Source organism: Bombus flavifrons, chromosome 3 (assembly GCF_040668555.2).
Source record: "Bombus flavifrons isolate JBK064 chromosome 3, iyBomFlav1_principal, whole genome shotgun sequence".
Classification (NCBI taxonomy): Eukaryota; Metazoa; Arthropoda; class Insecta; order Hymenoptera; family Apidae; genus Bombus; species Bombus flavifrons.
This window is the reverse complement of record NC_138444.1, coordinates 6,892,459-6,914,324: the sequence shown is the minus strand read 5'-3', so window position 1 is coordinate 6,914,324 and position 21,866 is coordinate 6,892,459. Positions and strand designations below refer to the sequence as shown.

At 31.9% G+C, this 21,866-nt stretch overlaps 1 protein-coding gene across 3 annotated transcripts in view; it reads right to left on the bottom strand.

Moving 5' to 3' along the window:
- Synd (protein kinase C and casein kinase substrate in neurons protein Synd) overlaps nucleotides 1-21,058 on the bottom strand; it is a 59,584-nt gene extending 38,526 nt beyond the window's left edge. The window contains exon 1 of one of the 3 annotated variants that reach the window (XM_069110531.1): nucleotides 20,808-21,058. The gene's annotated coding sequence lies outside the window, so the exon portion shown is untranslated. The remainder of the gene's footprint in view (nucleotides 1-20,807) is intronic. The other 2 variants (XM_069110527.1, XM_069110530.1) reach the window with 2 other exon arrangements.
- Between the last annotated feature and the right edge of the window lie 808 nt (nucleotides 21,059-21,866).

Below are 21,866 nucleotides of genomic sequence, written 5' to 3'. Positions count from 1 at the left end.
TTATGTCCGTCGATAAGATCATACTTTGAGTAATATATTTGATTAAATACAGTTACGCGTTCGATACCATATACTTGACTATACTTAACGATACTTTTCTGAAATAAAAGCACATTATTTTCTAAGTTTTATAAAAGTACGATTGTTGTTATTACTCCTTTTACTACGTAGTCGAAAGATAAAGATCGAAGGATAATATAGATTTGTTTCTATCAAAATAAAAAATATACGCAGTTAAAACAAATACAAAAATTTCAAGAATTAAAAAGAACACGTGAAATATTGAAATTTCTAAATTAAAAATGTTTTATTTTAATTTTCAGTAAAGATGGAAATAGGAAAAGGTCAAACAGTCTGAAAAAGATGTTCAATTCAATTAATAATACCCATCGTGTGCGTCAATAGCAGCAAGTGGGTTAACTGTTTCAATCGATTACTGCATGATATGATTTAATTTGCTTAAGGATTGTTGCTTGCTGATTTTATGATTTATCGACAGAGTCATAAATTTTCATCACATATTAATTCTTTTGTTGTTCTCCGAGAAGAAATAACGTCCGCAGTTAATGCCGTTTTAGGCTTCCGGATGCAAGGCGTATCGTTTTGGAAGATAGTTTTGAAGTTTTGCCAGCGAGTATATACGTGTAGCGTCAGAATGAGAGCATGCGTTTGAATAAAGGGTAAATAGAAAGCACGTTTCACTATCGCGTCCTTAAATTGCCCACCAAGCCAACTACAATATTGGCAAGATTTCAGACACAATTTCCAAAAAGAAATAATTTATAACAACCTAAGGTATTACATGGACGCTTAAAAATTCCAGAAAGTTTAATTTTTCGCTCTAGTTTTCTTCAACCGAATTTATGTTTATGACATCTATACACGAAACACAATTTCTATCAAATTCAATAATTTTCACTGCTTTTAATTTCTAATTGTTTTATTAAAAAATCTGTCGATTCATTCGCATCGTACATCCTTATACAGTAAAATATCAAATGATTTAAGGTTCGTTAGATTTTTGTTAGACAATCTACGTTATTAAATAAAGCTTCAATTAAAAGTGTCTTAAAGTTTTGGTAAAGCATTTAAATCTAGTATTCCAAGGTATCAAAGAAAATTATTTACAAAAAGAGAACACGTGTGTCCTCTACGTAACGACGTTTCAGAAATTAATCAACACTCATGCAGTAAACATCTGCGATGTCTACTACAAGGCCGAACAAGAAAAGGAAAAGAAACAAAAAAAGGAAAAAAGAATAGTACAAGGTAGAAACGAAGAAAAGGAAAAAAGAGGGGTTTGAACAAAGGAATCTCGTCATACATTCCAAGAAAGTCCATACTCGAATGACTGGATTCAGTCGGTCAGTTAGTTCATTCCCACGAGAGTTCCCAAAGCGTGCCGAAGAGGTTAGAGGCAGGTCGAGTTCGGCCACATGCCCATACGATACATTATGTATTTACGCACAGGTTGATATCGGTAAATCGGTACAGGTAGGACGACTCGGGACCGGTTCTAGAGACCGGGGGGTCTTCTCAGCTCGTTGGGAAGAGTTTAGAGACCTGAATAAGTGCATCGGAACCTCGAGACATCTGGATCGTCAGACCGACCCTGACCAACACGTAATACATACTCTGTTTCGTATAATCGATCGTTTGGTAATTCTTACTTTTTTAAAGATGTATTTAGAGAATGTTGTAATGTATGTACGAAGATATCAAACTACTGAATATTGTAATTTAATTCTAATATGGAAATATGTTAATATTTGATAATGTTAAATATTTGATGTATACGCTATATTCAATATATGAAATACAGTATATTGGTACATGAAGTATACATGCACCTGATTGGATCAAAATTCCATGAAAAGGGAAATTGATCTTTTGTTTCAATACACGACTGGTCTTGTTTCTATCTATCATCCATCATACGCGGTGCAGAATTGAGATTTTATCGACGTTTGCGTGGTACTGTGCCATTTGCAAAGATCGTTTGACCTTTCCCTATTTCTATTTTTACTGAAAATATTCTGCGTATCTTCTTTTCTATATTTTATACTCCTGATGCAAATTTCTATATTTCTAAAGTGAAAAATTCAATTTCTTGTTTTTATTAAAATACCCTACATGACTAAATTCTATCTTTCGATCTTTTATCTTATATTCCTCATGTGTTATTTAAAAAATGATACACATACCAAATATATTTAAAAATTGTTAGAATTTTACAATTTTGGGATTTGGGAATTTTAAATCTTGAAATCTTAGAATTGTATAAATTTTCAGCTTTTAAATTTTAGGATCTTAGAATTTCAAAGTCTTTGAACTTTGTTATGGAATTTTAGAATTATAACTACACAGTGCACAAAAGTAATCGAAATAATTAAAATTGTTTGGTTACGAGTTGGAAATATGTTCGATCACGTAAGATGCTGTGGAACAGTTGGTTATTTTCCAGAGACATATTTAACAGTACGAAAGAAAGGTGATTAAAGAAGAAAAAGATAAAAATAACTAGATTAAATTGCCGGGCGTGACGCGAGCATCGTCTGGCGTCTTAATTACGTTCATAAACGTTTTAGACGGGTCGTTGATGGTAACTCACAGTTAGCTGGGTGATTTTATAGCCCTTACGGGTCTCCTAGACCTTTTACAGAAGGTACTATTGTCAGTTCGTCTGGTTACTTGAAATATTCTTTTACGCTTATCCCGGAATAACTTTTGACGTCATTGCGATGAAATAGTCTTTCGTATCATCCTGTGAATTATGTATAAAGCACGTTTATTTTCTACCTTTTCCACTGTTAGTTCTAAATGTTCCTCATAAGAAATAAAGCGAGAATTATATTATTTAATATATTTAGCTTATAATGCGAAATGTATTTAATCACCGTTCTATTGTCAAAAAGTTCATTCGTCAATATTAAAATATACCTTTCTTAATACAATTATAGTCGGAAAAGATTCAATCCTCTCACTCATTGCATTATAACAAGTTATTATCTAATTACATGACAAGTGTATTTCTTTTAATTGAAAGTAGAGCTAATTTCAATGTATCGTCTTCTTTACAAAAACATCATGTATTTCTATTGTAATTAATAAAATTTTTTCTACAGCTCAATAAGATTTGAGCCTTAAAAGAGTTAATTATAAAAATTATTATAACATTCTCATTGATGAAAACGGTACATAAAACTTGTTGTAAATTTACTCATAAAAGGAACTGCATATATATATTAAAAGTTCTATATTTATATATTAATAATAATAAACATATTTTTATAAATAATTTTTATAAATAACTCGACAAGAGCATCGTTTTACTGGACGATAAACTACTCATTTCATGCAGTTTATTCGAGCGAAAAATTGTTTACAGTACATCTCAAGTATTTCTGGGAATATTCAGAGCAGCAGAACCAAATTATCCGTTCGGAATACCGAGATTGGAATTCGAAAATTTGGGTCGACCATCAGTTGATATACACACCATAATTCCCCATACTGTACATGTTACATAATCGATTCCGCCTTCATGCTTACAAAATTTACATCTGGATTACCACAGTATCCTAACGATAATCTTAGCAAACAGCATTTCACATTCACTGAAAATGATACAAGCCTTTTGAGCAACGAACCACTATGATTTAGTATAATGATTGATGATCAAAGAGACTTGAATTTCAAATTCCAGAGGGAAGGGTTACGAAATCATTCTCCTGCAATTGCTCCTTTATAAAGAACTGTAATTTTGTTCGATGCATTGTGTTATTATTTAATAAAATACTTAAAACAGTCGCTGGCCATCGGATCAGAACCACCAGCAGAAATTTCACATTTCTAGCCAGAATAAGTCATATACACTCTCGTTCGTAAGTATTAGAATTCTATTTGGTCCCAAATAATTTTAAAGAAGATTTTAGATTTATGACAGGAACACGCAAGTAATTTCTATTTTAATGTGTAATGTCAAAGTGTATCCTGATTTGTCAATTGCCTTGTCAGTCGTGCGTTTTTACGCTGTTCTTTATTCAAGTCTAATTGGGAACACGAGACCTTGTGGATAATAGAAACGTATCGAGGACACATCGTACTTAGAAGGCACTGTCAATGCAACTGTGCATGTGATATCGCGTGTTATTGATTTTCGTTCGCGATTCGTGAGTCTGCCTAGTTAGCAAATTTCTTCCGATTTGTAATTAACATATAAAATTCTTTCAGCTCTTCCTACCAATCCTAAAATACATTAACAAGATATATTTCTTTTGTCGATTTTTTTCACTTAAAATACATATTCGATATAAGAATCTCGAGCTACTTATTTATGTTTCAATTAAACTCGACGATCTTCAAAATCATCGTAATTAACTAGTATCTAAACAATGAACAATTAAATCGTCCCATAATCTATTTTGACATCATGTCCAATTTCCAATAAATCAGTTGTTGGAGTACTTCTTGGTTAATTAAGAATCTTATGGACTGGAGAACCTCGTGTACTCGATATTGAAGAACTTTAATCGATCTATACATTATCTGGTCATATCGCGTTCCTTTAATGCGTAATAATTCAGTCGAGATAACATAGTTGTATCTCTAAGGCTGTCTCTATTCCATGTCGTCATAGAATTATCAACGAATCTATCTATCCCCTCCGAGCTTCCGATATATCAACATCCCAACAGGAGCCATGAAAGGCTTTAATGCGCTTTAACTACGCGTCTTCAACTAACATGCAATCCTATTCATAAGTATTAAAACACTTACGACCTAACTTAAGTTTAATGCAACGGATAATCGGAAATCATTCAGAGCCGAAAGAGGTACGAATGATAATAAATAAATAAAAAAGAAATATTCGAAACACTTACGAAAACTCGAATAAATCACTAAAAAATTAAAACCTTTAAGAATTATTATTCCATTTGAAACGTTAGACTATACTACGATAACACATATATAACTGTAATTAAAAATAAGAAGCAAATAATGAAAAATGTTTACTTTAAAATAACTTAAGAAGTTACTGGATGACTGGAAGTCAATTACTAAATTACCTTTTTAGTAATAATCTGTTTAATAGTAGATTGACATGACATTCTCACACTAATGTAGCGCAAATTTTTCAGATGAAAGCAGAGAGAGATACGCACAACACGATGGAAACGCAATCTAGATTCGAGCGAATCGAGTTGTACGCGGCTGGAATGTCAGACCGCTTAGAAAGGCGTCAATGAATCGAATCAGGGTGAACGCACTCCTGCCGATTTTCAGGTCGAAAGTCATGGTCATTCGTAGAGTAGGTATGCGACCTTTGCTTTAAATTCACTTTCGAGGTAATTAATTTCATCTGTTAAGAAAGAACGTACCTTGTATTTGGTTGAAAACAGAGATTTCTGTAAACTTTTACTTAGCATTTTAAATCGAACAAATGAAAGGACACCAAAATGGCCATGACAATGATTTATACTAATATAATATGATAAATTAAAGTTTATGATTTATAACATATTTTTTACCTATACATATACACAAATAATTTATATTATCTGCTATAATCTATATTGAATGTCTATATCGAATATTGAAAACTATGGAATTACTCCTACAAATAGTTTTGATCAATTTTAGCATGCACGAATGTAAAATCGCGATTGGTTAACCTTCTGCTTGATAGTTCAAGCTGTAAACGAATTATCTTATACGAAAGGATAAGGTGTTCTAATATTTATGAACGGCAATGTACGTATCGTGTTAAGTGCGAATATAAAATCGAAAAAGCACAGGCCACCATCGTCATCATCGATTCAACGCGTCAATCGTGAGAGTGAACGCGAGTGAGAATAACACATGAAAAGTTTTCAGTGTATACGCGGAGAAATTATTCAGACGAAAGTTCTGTCTACGATTTAAAGGAGGTCGCCGTGACGAGTTCACTTTCGAGAGAGCCAACTATGCACTATACATGTGAATCTATCTATCTGACAGCCTCTGGTCTCTGCTATCTTTTGATTGCTCATTATTATGCGCGCCTCGTACGTCAATATCTTCTCTCCACGTTGGTAGAGTCATCCAATGACTCAGGTCTTTGTATCACGCTGAGAACTTTATTTTCAGTAAGAATAGATCGAATCCAATCAGTTTGTTTACTTTTGATAATCGTATAGGTTTTGATAACGATGAATTAATTTGATCGTTGCGATTATTGGATTCTTATTCATCATCGTTCGTTCTCTGTAATTCGTGGCAGTTATTTGAAGTTATTTGATAAATTATTCTACTGACTTAAATAACTTTATGAATAATTTTTTATCAATTTCTCTATATAGTGTTCTATAATTTCTTTTAGCAAGGTTGTCATATATACATGTGTAAATAACTTAAATTTGATGGACATTTTTTATATAATTCATGTTTTCGATGATCGACAGGTTTCATTATTCCACTTTCAGTCATTGTAATTTTTATTACCCAAACTGATAGGAAATCATGAGTTCTACATTTGAAAAAGAATTTTAGATAAAGAAATAATCTATTATTGTTTATCTATATCTCACGAAAGATATATCTTTTTTTAGTAATGAAATCAAACAAAAATTCTTCAAAGTCAATAATGACATAATGTATAAAGTTACACTTTTGCAATTTTAGGGAAGTTATAATTTTAAACTTTGCCACATAGGATTTCAAATCACAGAGTATAAAACAAGTTTAGAAGATTAACATAGTAAATATCTGAAGTATTATCAATGATTATCAATGAATTCTCTTCTAAATTTTATAATAATTCTTACGGAAATCTAATGACAAGATAGACATTTTCAAAGGTATTCACCTCTTTGCAATCGAAAAATAGAATTCTTCTACGTAAAATTTACGTCATATATAATATAATAAAACGCTATTTCTGCATTATGCGTTTCAAATAAATAATAAAATAATTTACACATTAATTACATTTTTAGCTCGATACTTAGTAATTAAGCAACTCTAAAAAAATTTTCTACATCAATAAATTTCCTTTTTATATATAAATATCTGAATATTTTAACTCTATATAAAAATACTGTTGTTCCAAAACACTTTTATTAGATATCTATTGAATAATAGAGGTAACATATTCCTAAAAACATGTCTACGAATGTTTGAATGCTTTCGCGAACCTGTGTACGTCTCAGGACCTAAAGATACCATTCTTTCTTCGCAACAAATGCATAAGTAAGAATAGAGAGTACAATAATGGAAAGAGAATCGCTCTTCATAGAGAATCGAATCGGCCGGTAGCTTCGTGTCCTACAAAAGTGTAGATACGGTGGTTGGCATCGATTTTTCCCTAAGGTCACCTTTCGAAATACGACGTCGCGAAATGAGGAGAACCTCTTGATAAGGGTGCGCATTTGATCGCATTCCTACATTGTTCCTTTGGCTTTGACGCTCGTTCTCCCCCCCCCCCCCCCCGTCGATCGATCCGTTTCCGTGTCGCGGAAAAATTTTACCTTCTACATTCAACCTTTTACAAAAGACCAACAATACCTATACGAAAAGTGCTATATGGAGTTTTATTATTATTTATTAATAAATCTAATAATTTTATAATTTTGTAAATGGGATGAATAACACAAATTTAGCTCTATGAACTATTTATATAACTTATGTGTTAAAAATCTTAGATTTCTTTATCTATAAGATTTTTAATACAGATAGTAATATCTAAATGATAACGTTTTTTTCGTTTAAATTGAAGAATTTTTAATTTCCATGAAGAGTTTTAAATTATGAAAAATGTTTAATTATTATAATTACATTATTATTGACAGAGTAATAATAGAAACAAGAAATTAAACTTCAATAGCTTTTTAGCTAATTCAATTAATTAACTTCTAAATAATTAACTTCGAAATAAATTAGTAATATTTGTCTAGCTTATTCACCAATGTTTCAAATTTCAAAAAAAGGATCCATCAAAACGATGACAAGAAGGTCCCATTTATCAAATTAGAGGTTTCAGTAGTGAATACTTTTAAGCCACTGTATCGATTGATAAGGGTGTTATAGTGCGTACTCTATGAGGAAGCATTCTTTGCGTGAGCTGATAATAATACATACCTATACCCTTACGTAACAGTTGCAATGTAGGTCGCACAAATTGTTAGAACGGCGCCAGTTCCAAGCGAAAAAAGTCATCGTTTCTTCTCGTTCAAAGACTTTTCATAGCTACCGTGGAATTTCGTTATAACATTGCTTACATAAATCTACATTCTTCATTAAAGTACTTTTAATGTAGCATTTTATTCCATTATTTCATTATCTACTTTATACTATATTTACAGTTTCATTAATAAGGTAAATAATGCAACATCCACGACAAATAAAAAATATCCACAAGAAAGCATTTCTTACATTTATCCAAATATACTCTTTTTTCGAACAAATTTCCAATAAATTGATAACGTAAAAATTTTATGATAAAATTTTTGCGAAGCCATATATGTAATATATATATGTAAGTGCATAATTCTCTGCAAGAACATTTCTTCTTTTAAGCTAAAAAAAGATATTAACGAATCCAAGATGAAGCAACCATTCTGTATTTTCTTTTATAGCTAAGAAAAGTGATTTCCTTGGCCGGATGGGCTCGAGACGATGGAATCTAATCGAAAAACATCGCACGTTGGAGGAAAGTCCGAGGCTAACAGTTTTACGAATACTTTACACCGTGTATATACTTATACTTTCCGCAAATATTTTATTTCTTCAAATGAATGTTTCTTCAGAACTTTGTAAAACAACGTTCGTTTCGTAAAACAGATAACGAAGTTAGCGGATAATAATCTATTTGAGTATGATTAGTTCATGTCTGTAATAAGTATAAGTAGCGTTATCATTGAAAATATTTTTAAAACTTTAAGTAACTTAGCCTTGAATCGCGTTCGAGCTTCGGCATTAACGCGAAGCAAGTCGCGAGACTCATTTACAATTTACAATACTGTGGAAACGGTACTCGGGCGGTTTTATGTATATATGTATGTATGTATATATGTATGTATAATGACTCGAATTCATCTTCCTACATACGAAAACTTGGCTCATTGTGAGGAAGATGTGTCGTTCTCAACAAACTGAATGAGTTTGCGTTATTAACAATGAAATATGATTTTCTACGTTAAAGGCTGGTTTATTTTTCAATTTATTAACAATACAAACAGAATTTCTCTCTTTCTATAAAAATTAAAAGGAAACGTAGATTAACCATAATTTAAAAAATAGGATATGTAGTTTCATTTATAGCGAATTCACATAATCTCGGAGAAACTATAATAAGCTACCAGTCTTTCTAAAAATTACCTTGGAACGTATCCTGCCATCAACAAGAATTAAACAATTTTAAGAGATATACATAGAAGAATTCTTATCATTCTTTGACAACGCAACTTTCAAGAAATTGAAATCTATAGCTTGATAAATCCCTCCTAAACGCTTACATAAATTCGTTAAAATCTTTTTCCATCAATTACCAACCACATCAAACAAAACGTTAAATACTCATCTAAATCCAACTTGAAGCAATTTTCCTCTTCCGTTACGAGTCTCAAGTTTGTCGAACCGTGTAACGACTCACTTCTGAGCACTGTGATAGATCTTTTCTACGGAAGATCGTGCGCGGAAATGGATCGACAGAGAGTTAATTACGGCTCACAAAAGATCAAGGATCGTGGCTGGTGTACTCGACGGAATTTGGGACAAGTTCACCGGCAGCCAGCACAAGACTACAAGACTAGAAAGATAGAAGCTGCCGAAGGCGTTCGGAAGGTCGAAGGTGAAAAGAGAGAACCCGTTAAGTCAGAAAAGTTCCTCCGTGGCGAAATGTTTCCACAACGTGCATACTGCATGATCGCTGTTAGATCTCTCACCTCATCTGCTGTTTCTTGAGTTTCTTATGATGTTTTCATAGTGGTTCTTCCGGCCACTGCAGCCAATGGTAAATTCCACGTACGCTATCATTCCTAAGCATGGGATACTTACACAGGATGGGGTTAATGCCAGAAATGGTTAGAAGTTTATCAAAATCTTTAACAATTATTATTAGATTTGAAATTTACGCAAAGATAAATGAAAGAAGATAAAGAATTGGTGTATTCAACGTAACAATAAAAATCTCATCTTTATGTATAGTAACGTTAAATTCCTATTTCCACTATGTGTCACAATCGTTGCTTTAACCAATTTTGACACTGCTGTTATTCAATTTTCTATGATACATGTGATTCTCAATGTCATTCTAAATTTCACTTGAGATCTTAAGTAAAGTTGGAAAACATTTCTGAGTTTTGCATCTAATTCGTACAAAACTTTTCAAACGAGATTAGGGGATCGTGTATGCAACATGTATAATTCTTAATTTATATTCATCTTGTTCTTCTTCAATTCTCACAGATAGTTTCTACTATAGTTTGCTTGATGATTTAAACGAATTATCGCATTTTATATGAACCCAAAACGTTTTCTAATACTTATGAACGCGAGATCGTTTATATTCATTTCCTTATTGTTAATAAGTGATACCGTATTGAACGTGATGAAAAATTCGTTTACACTGTTCTGCCTTACGATAAACATTTGCAGCCACTGGGCTGAAGCATGGTTATTGATACCTCGATCGATAGAGTTACAGTCGAAATAAATTGCATAATCTTGACAATGGCTCAACGTTTCTTCTTTAGCGGTTTTGAACGTTCATCAAACAGATATTAATTATATTTAACGCTTAATACCGCGGCTGTATCGTCTTCCATATTCGATTTTCGCGGATATACGCGTCGTTAACTTTTACGTTAGCATGGCTAGTCTTTATACCATTTCAACTTCTTTTGATAGACTTACGCGTACGAATTTTTTGTATTGTTTGTTATTTAATCACGAGTACATTTTTTTAGAAGTATATTTGTATTTAGTACAGCGATGAATAGAAATATAAACACAAATTCGGAACTAATGTAGCACCAAAAAATAATGATGAAAATTTATAGAAAATTTTAGAAAAAGAAAGTTGGTTTTCTATGATCAAAATATTTTTATTCGTCGCTGTATATATTTAAGCATTGTTCTTACATGGATGTTGAATTGTTTTTGAACCCTCGACCCGTAATAACAATGAATTTATGGACATCGATGGCGAACGTAATGGAATTTGTACGGATCGTAAAAGTGGCTGCATAATAATCCATCGAGTGCAACGAAGCACGAAACACTGGAATAAATGACTGCATATCTCATAGGATGGAATGGGTAAAAACGCTAAAAACAAAAGAGATGCGTGATTTTCAACCTGTGTATTAATTATTATCCTTGTTAATCCTCAGAAACAGGATTGCCTGATTGTTAAAAATGTGCCGATTAATTAATATGGAAAGAGAAATTGAATGTATAATACTGGTGGTAAGCGTCTGATTCTCTTTTTACCGTTTTACTTTGCAGTAATTGCAGTAATTTAATTGCAACTTATTATTTGATAATTATGTATATGTAACAAGATTGATGTGATTTTTTGTGCAAGTTGGATAGCAGGATACGAATGAAAAATTTTGGGGTAAATATGTACAGCTACAAATTTGTTATCACTTCGTTAATCGTTAATATTATTAATTAGTAAATTATAGTGCAAGTGCGCTCAGAAATAAAGAACGAACGAATAAGTAGAATAAGTAATATTTTGTCAGGCAAAATCAAAGTCTTTTGTTCAACAATCTATTCTATTAATAAATAGTAACTAACAATATGAATGAGTTGATAAATTACGAGTTATACATTCATCGTTTAATGATCTACTTTCATTCAGGATTCAGAAGAACTTAATACTCGGAGGAATAATACAATTAAAATGGACTGTTAACATATTTCGTGTAATAAGTAAGTATTTTGGTAGAAATAATTGCGTGAGAATATTGAATTAAAGAAAAATGGCACTCGTGTTAAATTTGTTATACTCTGACCTTTTCTCTGGAAGATCATGTTTAAGAAATTAGTACATGAAATATTTATGACTCGACGATCTTAAATCAGCTGATGTATATACAATCGCGTGACGCTATATCGTGTCAGGTGTAATATATTTTATTGAAATATTGTAGTCAATTCTCGTTTTATTCTAATTCTATAATACATGTATTCAAGAACATATGTATTAACGTTAATATAATATATTATGCACTAAATTATATTAATATTATTTTTCAAGAAATTTTTCTCCCTAACATATTTTCTCAAGAAACATACTCGCCACTTAATAAGTAGAATTTTATATGGAATTCTGTTTCCAGCCACTGGTTTCTACAATGTTCTATTAATTTGCTACATTTTGCTGAGGAAACTTAAAGCTTCGAGCGCAATTATCGATATATATAACTTTATTAAATTCCACTAATTTCTCCTTTATCATCCAGGTACGGTATTATGGAAATAATCGAGATATTTATGATACATTAACAAATGTGGTTCCCAGAAGGAAATCACTGATGCGTGTATCTTCTAAGTAGTTTCTTCCTTTCCTTGGATTTCATGTTTTACTGTTTACGCTTGTCCTCAAAAGTCGTATAAAATTTCATTAAGTTCGTGAGTGGAATTCAAAGATGAAGAATTTCATAGAAGTAACAAATAAATATTCATGTTTTCATAACGTGTTACTTAATTTTTTGTTTCTTTCTCATTTCTGTGCGTAATATTACCTTAAAGTTTTATCTATGCAATCCAAGGTTTTGTCTTTAATTAAACCTAAAATACATTAACGAGTATTTGATTCAAGGATAAGTGACAGAATTCTCATTATCTACGATGAATAGGCAAACGTGAATAAATAATTCCTTGTCTGTCAAATTACGTATGATACGTTGGCCTTTGAATTCGACAACTGAGAAAGTTTGAAATATCAAGTTTGAAAGTTTCTTCAAAATAATCGTGGCATCGATTATTCGCTATCGTCATTTGTATATGGGATATCATAATTGGTATAACGGAAACGGTATAAGATATTATTATTATTACAGCAATTAATAGCGATGAACGAGAAAAACGAGAAAATTGATATAAGTGATACTTGAGTGAAAACATTATTTGTTCCTTGAATTAAACATTGAAACTAAATACTAAATATTAAATATTAAATATCTTCATTTTGTATCGACACTGACACTAGAGCAACGCAAAAGAAACTAAAATTAAAGTAAAAATTATCCTATACAACGTAAGAAGAGAAGCAGAAACAATATCCTCGTACGATATTAACGAATCTAAGTTAAATAAAACATTTCGTATATTTTTATGTTTTATTGCAATGTGCAACTGTGCAATTCGTATAGGTAAAATTAGTCGTAATATAAATACGATACGAACAGCGAAGATCAGAAGAATCGAATTGGAGGAAACAATGGCGAATGAAAATGAAAATGTGGAAGCGAAATACGAAGGTACAGCATCCACTTCCTCATCAATATTAAATCATGCACGCGATATCGCTGATGAGGCAGAACATTTTCTGGCGAACTCTGGTTAAGTATCTTTGAGAAGTGGCTATTACGACATCGACGATTTTCGACTGCTTAAATCCTATTAAGGTCCCTGCTCTTGTATCAATTAAATCATTCGTTTAATTAACCACAAACGAATACATAAAATATATCTTGATCTAGGGTGCAACGTAATTATATATCTGTGTAATTAGTGTGTTACATATTGATGTAACTACTAAATTGACATTTCGCTCGTGATATATACGGAGTAGACCAATTAATTCGATACCAGATCGATACTAGAAGATTAATTAGATACTAGAGGACAAGTGGATGAAATGTTGAAGCGATAAGTAATTAACTATAAATGAGATTGTAGAAATTATATAGAAAGGAAGATGGAAGAGTTTATCGTATTTCTGGACTCAATGTCCAATTTTAAGGGAAATTGTCAATGAATCAGCAGCTCCAAATGGTAAAAGCAGAAAGAAACAATTCGAAAATTATAATAAAATGAATTCAGTTTAAATTACCGTGTTATAAAGTTTTCAATATTCTGCAAAATTCTCAGATCGAGATAATTCTTATAAATGATCCGTTAATTTCATTCACGTATCAACGTGAAAATAATTAATTACTAAGCGAAAAGATTAATGCTGCATTTGATTGACGGGTGTTCACGCGTGACTTCTAATATAGGCTGGCGTTCGTTTGCCTTTCTACTCGAGGCTTGTTTCGTGCATCACAATTTCTATGCAGAAAGCAAGCCCGTAAATAAACGGTTGCGTTTCGATCGATTCTCTTGGCACAATTTTACGATGCTCTTATTCTTGCGATCTGTTATTAACACATTCTATACCATGTGTGCATCACGGATGAGCTGTGATGAATTTTTCATTCAGTACATTTCGTATCTCTAATATTCGCAGGTAGATTATTAAAAAATATTTTGTATTATTTGTAAAGTAACTATTATATTATCGATACATTATCAATAATTACAATTTTGTTAAATTACATCTTTTTATTAAAAACTATACATTAAATTATTAATATGTTAAAGTCAAACTTTTAAAAAATTTCTCTCTTAACTATTACGCATTTTTTTACTAGATCGTCAATAATGAAATCGTCAAGATTCTATGACTTCCTTTTATACATTGAAACGGTTAGTTTTTGCAGCAGAGATTGGTGTCTTTTATGTAAATTATTTGATAATTCAGCCACGTGTAACAGATACTTCAACATCGATCATTCGTGATATAGTACGTAAAAGAGGAGTCACGCGAAAAAAGTCAAGCCTTTATTAAGACAATAAATAAGCAAGAGGATATCACGCTTTCTCAGAACCTATGAAAATGATCCTCCAATTACTGGTTCGAATAACTAGGAGCTCATACGGAAGAGCTACAATTTTACACATCGATGGCGGTTTCGATACGCCGCTCGTTTTCGAGAGAGTGCAATGGATTAGCGCAGGAAGAACTGCAAGAGAAAATCGAACAGCCACGGCTATACACCGTTTTCATTCGGATAACCTACTTTCGTTCCTCGGTATGCACGTACCGTCTTTAGAAAGACGTGTCATCGTTTCCACAGATTTATGGTTTCGTTGTATCGATCTGACTGGAACCACTTTACGGTGTCGCACGAAAGTCCAAGATCACTTCTGTTTCTTGTATTCCTATCATGTTATGTTATGCAGGTAAAACATCATTCGACTACTTTCGTCCTTCATGACTTAATCATCACGCAACTCATGATTTACTGTACTGGTATGTTATTTGTGGTAATAATAATGACCATCAATAATACGGATAAATAGATTCGATGCGTATGACAGGTAATATTTATACAATTAAATCAATATTGTTTGTTAGGAAATGTTTAACACTGCAATTACTGAAGCATCAAGTATAAAATTTAAATGAAAGAAATCAAAACGAAAGCTATATGAAAAGAATTCAGAATGAAAGAGAGAGACATAATATTTTACAATAGAAGTACAATAAACGGGAAAAACAATCTTATAAATTTGAAAAATTGAAGTAATAACTTTCGAAGGAAATCGATTCGTTTTAAATAAATCGGATGTTATATAGAAAGTATAACTGTGAAAATCAATGAAAAATAAGTGATCTTGAATAATTTATTTGATAAATTAGTAATGAAAATTACAGGTTTAGAAAGACCGACCTAGTTCTTGACTTTTCTCTCCGTGAACACTGTATTTCCTATATCCAGTACCATTAATCACACTCGATCGATTTTAACAGACGTTCCAATCGAAGTGTCAAATTTGCTTATGAAAATGAATTCCACAATTTCGATGTATGCTTACTATGGATTCTTTCTTACGTATTCTGATAGAATATTTAAAGTCGTACCGAAATTTATGTACATATGAAAAGCCACGACAATTTTGAATGCACATGTAATGTTCGACAAACATGTGCAAACACATGTGCACGTATATATTTGGGCATTGAGGGAATCAGTGATCCTTAAAATAAGAAACTAGGAAAAGCAGTTGCGACTGAAAACAGTGGAAAACTTTTGCATTGATGGAAACTGTAACTAGGCTGTAGGCCAGCGAGTATTTCAAGCTAAGTAATTGCACAGACTATAGAAACTGAAGTTTAGACTCTAGCTAGCAAATGGTCCAGTAAATTCTAAGTTTTATCAGTAGAATTCAAATAGTGCACGTGTGTTCCATACATTTGATTGAAGAGAAAGAATTTTCGTTTCATTTCACTCCATCTGAAGTCAATGTGATATTAGTAATTTCAAATTTACTGCTTGTTAATTAATTTGCGTATTTTGTCATGAATGTATCAAATTTAATGTATCAAAAAGAAACAAAGAGTTTTAATTTAGAGTTAAATTAGTATCATAAATCAACAATAAAAAGAAATCTTCATTTCTTCTCTTGAAATTAGTACACCGCAAAAATCTTTCTTGTAAAAACAAAAAAGGAAAAATCCTGTTTTCTTCGTCGTAGGACACACACATGAATGCGCCATATATGGGGAAGGAAATACTGTGTGCAATAAATCTGCGCCGTTTTATTGCACAGTGACAAACACTTTTCATATGGTCACAGATAAAAATAAATAACTGGCGGTCGATCGAGAACGAGAGTAATTTCGTTTCTCTCGATGAACAGAGAACTCTGGAAGCTGAATGATTCGGATAACGTGGAGTTTTGAATAGAAAGTAGCCAATAATAATAGCGACCGGTGATTGGCATTTAATGACTTCATAGGTGCTAATCGCATAAATGTTCCGCATTCTTCGAATTATTACTTCATTGTACGAGTTTGTGCAATGTACTAGTGCCACGAATACATTTGCCATAGCTTTAAATTCTATTCAATATTCCTTTCCTAAACTACTAAATCTTTAACGATTGCTGTAATCGTAAATATTAAGTTTCTTAGAAATTCTCTATTAGTAAGAACTTTCTTCCGCATTTATTTATTTATATTTCTTTACAACAATTTCCTCAATAGTAGCGCTTAATAATCTCATCACGAGATGATCACATGTCCCGCATGATTGTATGCGGGACAGCGTGCGATCGAGTCCCTGGCGAGTTAAAATTTGATCGTAACAGTGGGTCCGCTTTTCACTTTCCAACATCGACAACGATCTTTCCCCGCTTACGAAAGAGAACTGTGCACTCTATGAGAAAAAGAAGAAGAAGAGAAAGATTTTGTTATATAGTGCGTAATTGCTGTGCTGTTCGTAACTTTTCCCTTGGGCAATTGATGGCGGCGCGATCGATGGTAAAAGATGGAATTCTAGTGGAATTAGGGGTGACGCTAACATTAAAGACTTCGCATGCCATCGGACGTTCTATTCGCGGTCGTGCTCAACATTACTCACGTAACGTCCTTTCGTACGGTTAATGCGAATTACGTGATCCGATCGTGTACAAGGTGTTCCGAAATTTGTGTTACGCGAACGAAGAATCAAATTCGGTTTAAAGCTGTTCTCATTGTTTCTTTGTCCTTTTTTAGATTTCGGAGTACAGTAAAATCACAATTATCAGACTATCGAATAAAGAAACAATGGATTATGGAAATATCAATTAGTGGAAAATTTATTAATGAAAAACGAAATTGTTACATTTTCATTCAGAAGTTTCTGTTTCTACTTAATATTGATTTTTATCAAATATGAAGTTAAAATTATTAGAGTCGAAGCAATATGTGCACCAATAGCAATGAATATTATTGAAATTTTATTGATAAATTTTATTGAAATCGTCATATGAATAATATTTTACATATAGAAATGTTTTATAATAATCCATATATATATGTATGTATATGTATATACATATATGCACAAATATGATAAGATCAGATAAAACACATGAATTTATATGTACGTGAATTTAATCGTTTTAGTAGTTGAAGTATTTTTTTCGCTTTCATGCGACGCAAACTGATAAAATTGTTATCTTGTAAATAACTTTCTGTCTGAGTCATCGTTTAAAGATTTTCAGCCTGTAACTTTTCCTTAAATATTTTATCTAAATTTTTTTATGAGCTTCTACATTCAAAATTATTTTACTTTTCTTGTAACTTCTCATTAAATCGTTAGATCTCGTTATCTGCAGTTCTTTTTATTAAATTTTATATTCAGAATTGTGTCTTTGCAAGTATAATTTCGTATATGATGAGAGAGAATTCTAAATATGTACAGAAAGTAAAAGAAAGCTTATGAAGCGCGTGAAATACTTTAGAAGTTTGTATGAGACTTTCACGTTGCACGTTTTTGATATTGTTTGATTTCTGTTTAAAGAAGCATGCAAGAATCCAATAAGCTCTACACGTTAGATTTTCACTTTTTATGGGTTTTATAGTTAGCTACGGAGAGAAGGTCGATTTCAACAGGTGGGCTTTCTAAGTTACGCGAGGAACAGGTAAATGAGATGGAAAAAGTTCGGGACACATACATCGACTCCAAACATTTCCAAACATTTATTCGTTATTCTAAATTCTTAATAATTTTGAATAATACGTATATCTTGAAAAACAGTATTATTTTTTTTTTTTTTAAATAAGAATTGCATATATGAAATTAACAAAAATAGTTGAAAAATAGTTATAATTTAGATAAAATCACATTTATACGACTTCAATATTTTTAAAATACGTAGTTATTTAACATAGTATCGAACGTAGTTCCGTGAATAATTAATGCGTCCTATCTTTTGATAGTAAGTAGTGCCGTGATTTACGACGATACATCTACGCATCTCTGACTTATTTCCAGGATTACTATTACTATCGCGAATAAACCACAGCGACTGCTTCTCTCACGTGATATTCACTTTCATGTTCGCGATAAACATTGCTTTCAAATTTCTAATCTCTAGATACTCTAACCTTGCAATATTGAATGTATTTTCATTCCAGAAGAGTAATTAATTTTATATTTAAAATAAAAATTGTCATCCATTTAGAGATTTTATGATCTATTTGTTATTACTGATTTTAAATCGTATTAAGACAGAATTAAAAATGTATTCATGACTATTGAATTTATTTGTATATTACATGCGAAGTAATCATGTATACTCAACTGTAAAGATAACGCGTTGAACTTTAAAAATGAATGCGTCTTGTAAGGTATCATGCTATTATGAAAAACGGTCTTTGTTAGGCCGACTAATACGATCAATGAAGAAATGATGTAACATTGCGATCACATCAACGATTGTATTTTAAAACTGTGGCAAATGTAATTTACTTGATTCACATTCTATATCCGTCTATATTATTAGCATAATTAAGTAAAATTTGTAATTCCATTCTTAAATATAAATCGTTTTAAAAAAGCTGCTCAATGCTTAACTTAACCTAAGGCCATTCGTATGTATTTACAAATAACACTGCAGTATTATTACATTATGTATCAGTCGATAAAAGTAGTTTGCACAAAATCATGCGGAAAGACAGCACGTACATATACTAGCAAGGAATGTGATAGCGTGGACCCCGAGACCGAGAACGTGGTGAGAGTAAGGAAACTTGGATAGCCGCCAATTTATACAACATTCAAACAGCGCAGCTACGAGGATTTTGCTCCTTTCGAGTTCTTTGACTGATTCAGCGTAAAATAGACACTACGTAACTTACATTCAATACTATTTCTTCGAAACGAACTATATTAAATTTCACGCTAATTCAAACAAAGTTCAAATAGATTTCTTCTATTTGCCAATTATCAGAATTATTGAATATTTTTATGTAACAGGGTAAGATTATGTATTGTGTTAGCTTTGTGCGTATGAAATGTCTTTTCTTTGAAGTTCGAATTTAGCGCGCCAATACCACCCATTCAATTTTGTCTTGTCGTTAATTATAAACCACATTAAGGAAGAAAAGATTTATAACAAAAACATGTGTACTAAACGTTGAAAAAATTTGTGATAAAAATGCGAAACTTAATTAACGCAACATAATCAAAATATTCATGTGACTTTCTTATGTGAATTTAAATTTGACAAAAGTGTCACGAAGATTTCCAGAAACATAAATTTCCAGAAATTTTCAGAATTATTACTAAATATTTTTTTCAAATAGTTATTGTTCTAGAATTATATTTATAACCTAACCTAACGTTGATTAAATCACTACATGTCAGGTTAGAAGACCGATTGAAGTCAATATTGAACATTAGAATGACGAATGATAAGGCGTATAGGTTGTATACTGTATACATTTCCTAGTGAAAAATTCTAAGTACGTAGCAATAGATAAATGTGATTTATGATTCGATATTTGATCTAGCACTCAGGTGGAAACCGAAGGTAAAATTATCGACCTAATTCATCTCCGCTTGTTTACCAAAGTATTACGTACTGACAACACTTCTCCAACATACATAGAAGAAACTACCTGTTAAAGCAAGTGAACTACAAAAATTCTACCACATATATAATAGATAAACCGCATGGTATGTATATACATATAAAATTACATAGAAGAAAGAATGCATTTTATTTCAGCGTTTGATGTTTTATCCCGGAAGAGGATTGTTCAGGAAGGGATGGGCAATTCGGTAACTTATTTTGCAAATTTTTGATCAAATTATACAGAATTGCACGGACACATACACACACATACGTAACCTTAATCATGTACAAGAAGCGACATGTGAGTTCATTGACGACAATGCACGCACAATCTGTCGGCAATATGTGCGACGATTTGACAGACAGAAAAAACTTTAACGAAACACGCGCACATTCTAAATACGTGCCGTGTTCTTACTCACCGAAGGCAATTCCTCGAGGCAAATGAACCGACGAGCGGCGATATCCTTTCGGGCCTTGGAAAACTAACCAAAAACCGTATCCCCGTGGACGGAACGAAACCAATCACGACACTGTATCACTCACTGAATCCGCGAATGACGCGCGATCCGATGACACTTCCGACACGCGATTTTACGACTGTGGAATTTCGTCACGTCGCGCGTATTCTCAAGAAACAAACGCTCATATTGCTCCTTCGCAGAGTGAATTACCAGCTTCCCTCTCTGGCCAGCAGCGATGGGCGTGGTTTAAATCCGTGATCACTCGAATACTTACGAACTCACACGAACGTCGCTAATTGGTGAGCCTCTGAACCGATTCACATTTGGACAAAAGTGTATGACGAATGGGAATTGCGCGTGCAGTTTAAACTTAATATTTCTTATGACACGTAATAAATTTATGTAAAATGGTAAAATATATTGATTGTTGATATTATTGTATATTGTAAGCAAATTTTATGTGAATTTGTATTTTACACAGGAGTATACAATGATGAGTAAAAGTATTGACACAAATCTGATTGTCCTATTTAATACTGTGTAAAACGTATAATTCTTTGTAAAATATAATTTCGAAGTTTGAAGTATAAGCATATTATAATTGCCGATATTATTGTATGTTATAAGCGAATTTTAGGTTGTGGAAAAATATCCAATAATAGAAAGTATGTTAATATAAATTTGCGTTTCCTATAAAATACTATGTGAATCTGTAAAAGATAGGATTCTTTATAAAGTACATCTTTCTAATTGAAAATGTAAGCATATTGTAATTCGTTATCAACAAGCAGTTGTACCATAAGAGATGAATAATAAAAATACATAAGATTTCAGTTATTATAAAATTGTAGAGCGGATATAAAACAAAAAAACATAATTTAGAATAGGAATAGTAATGTAAACACGTTCTTTATAGCAACTACTCAAAATAAAAGTGTTACATAAGCGTTTTGAAAACTGAAATCAACGTTACAACAGTTTCTATTCTTTAAAAATATATTCTGCAAAAGAATTAAA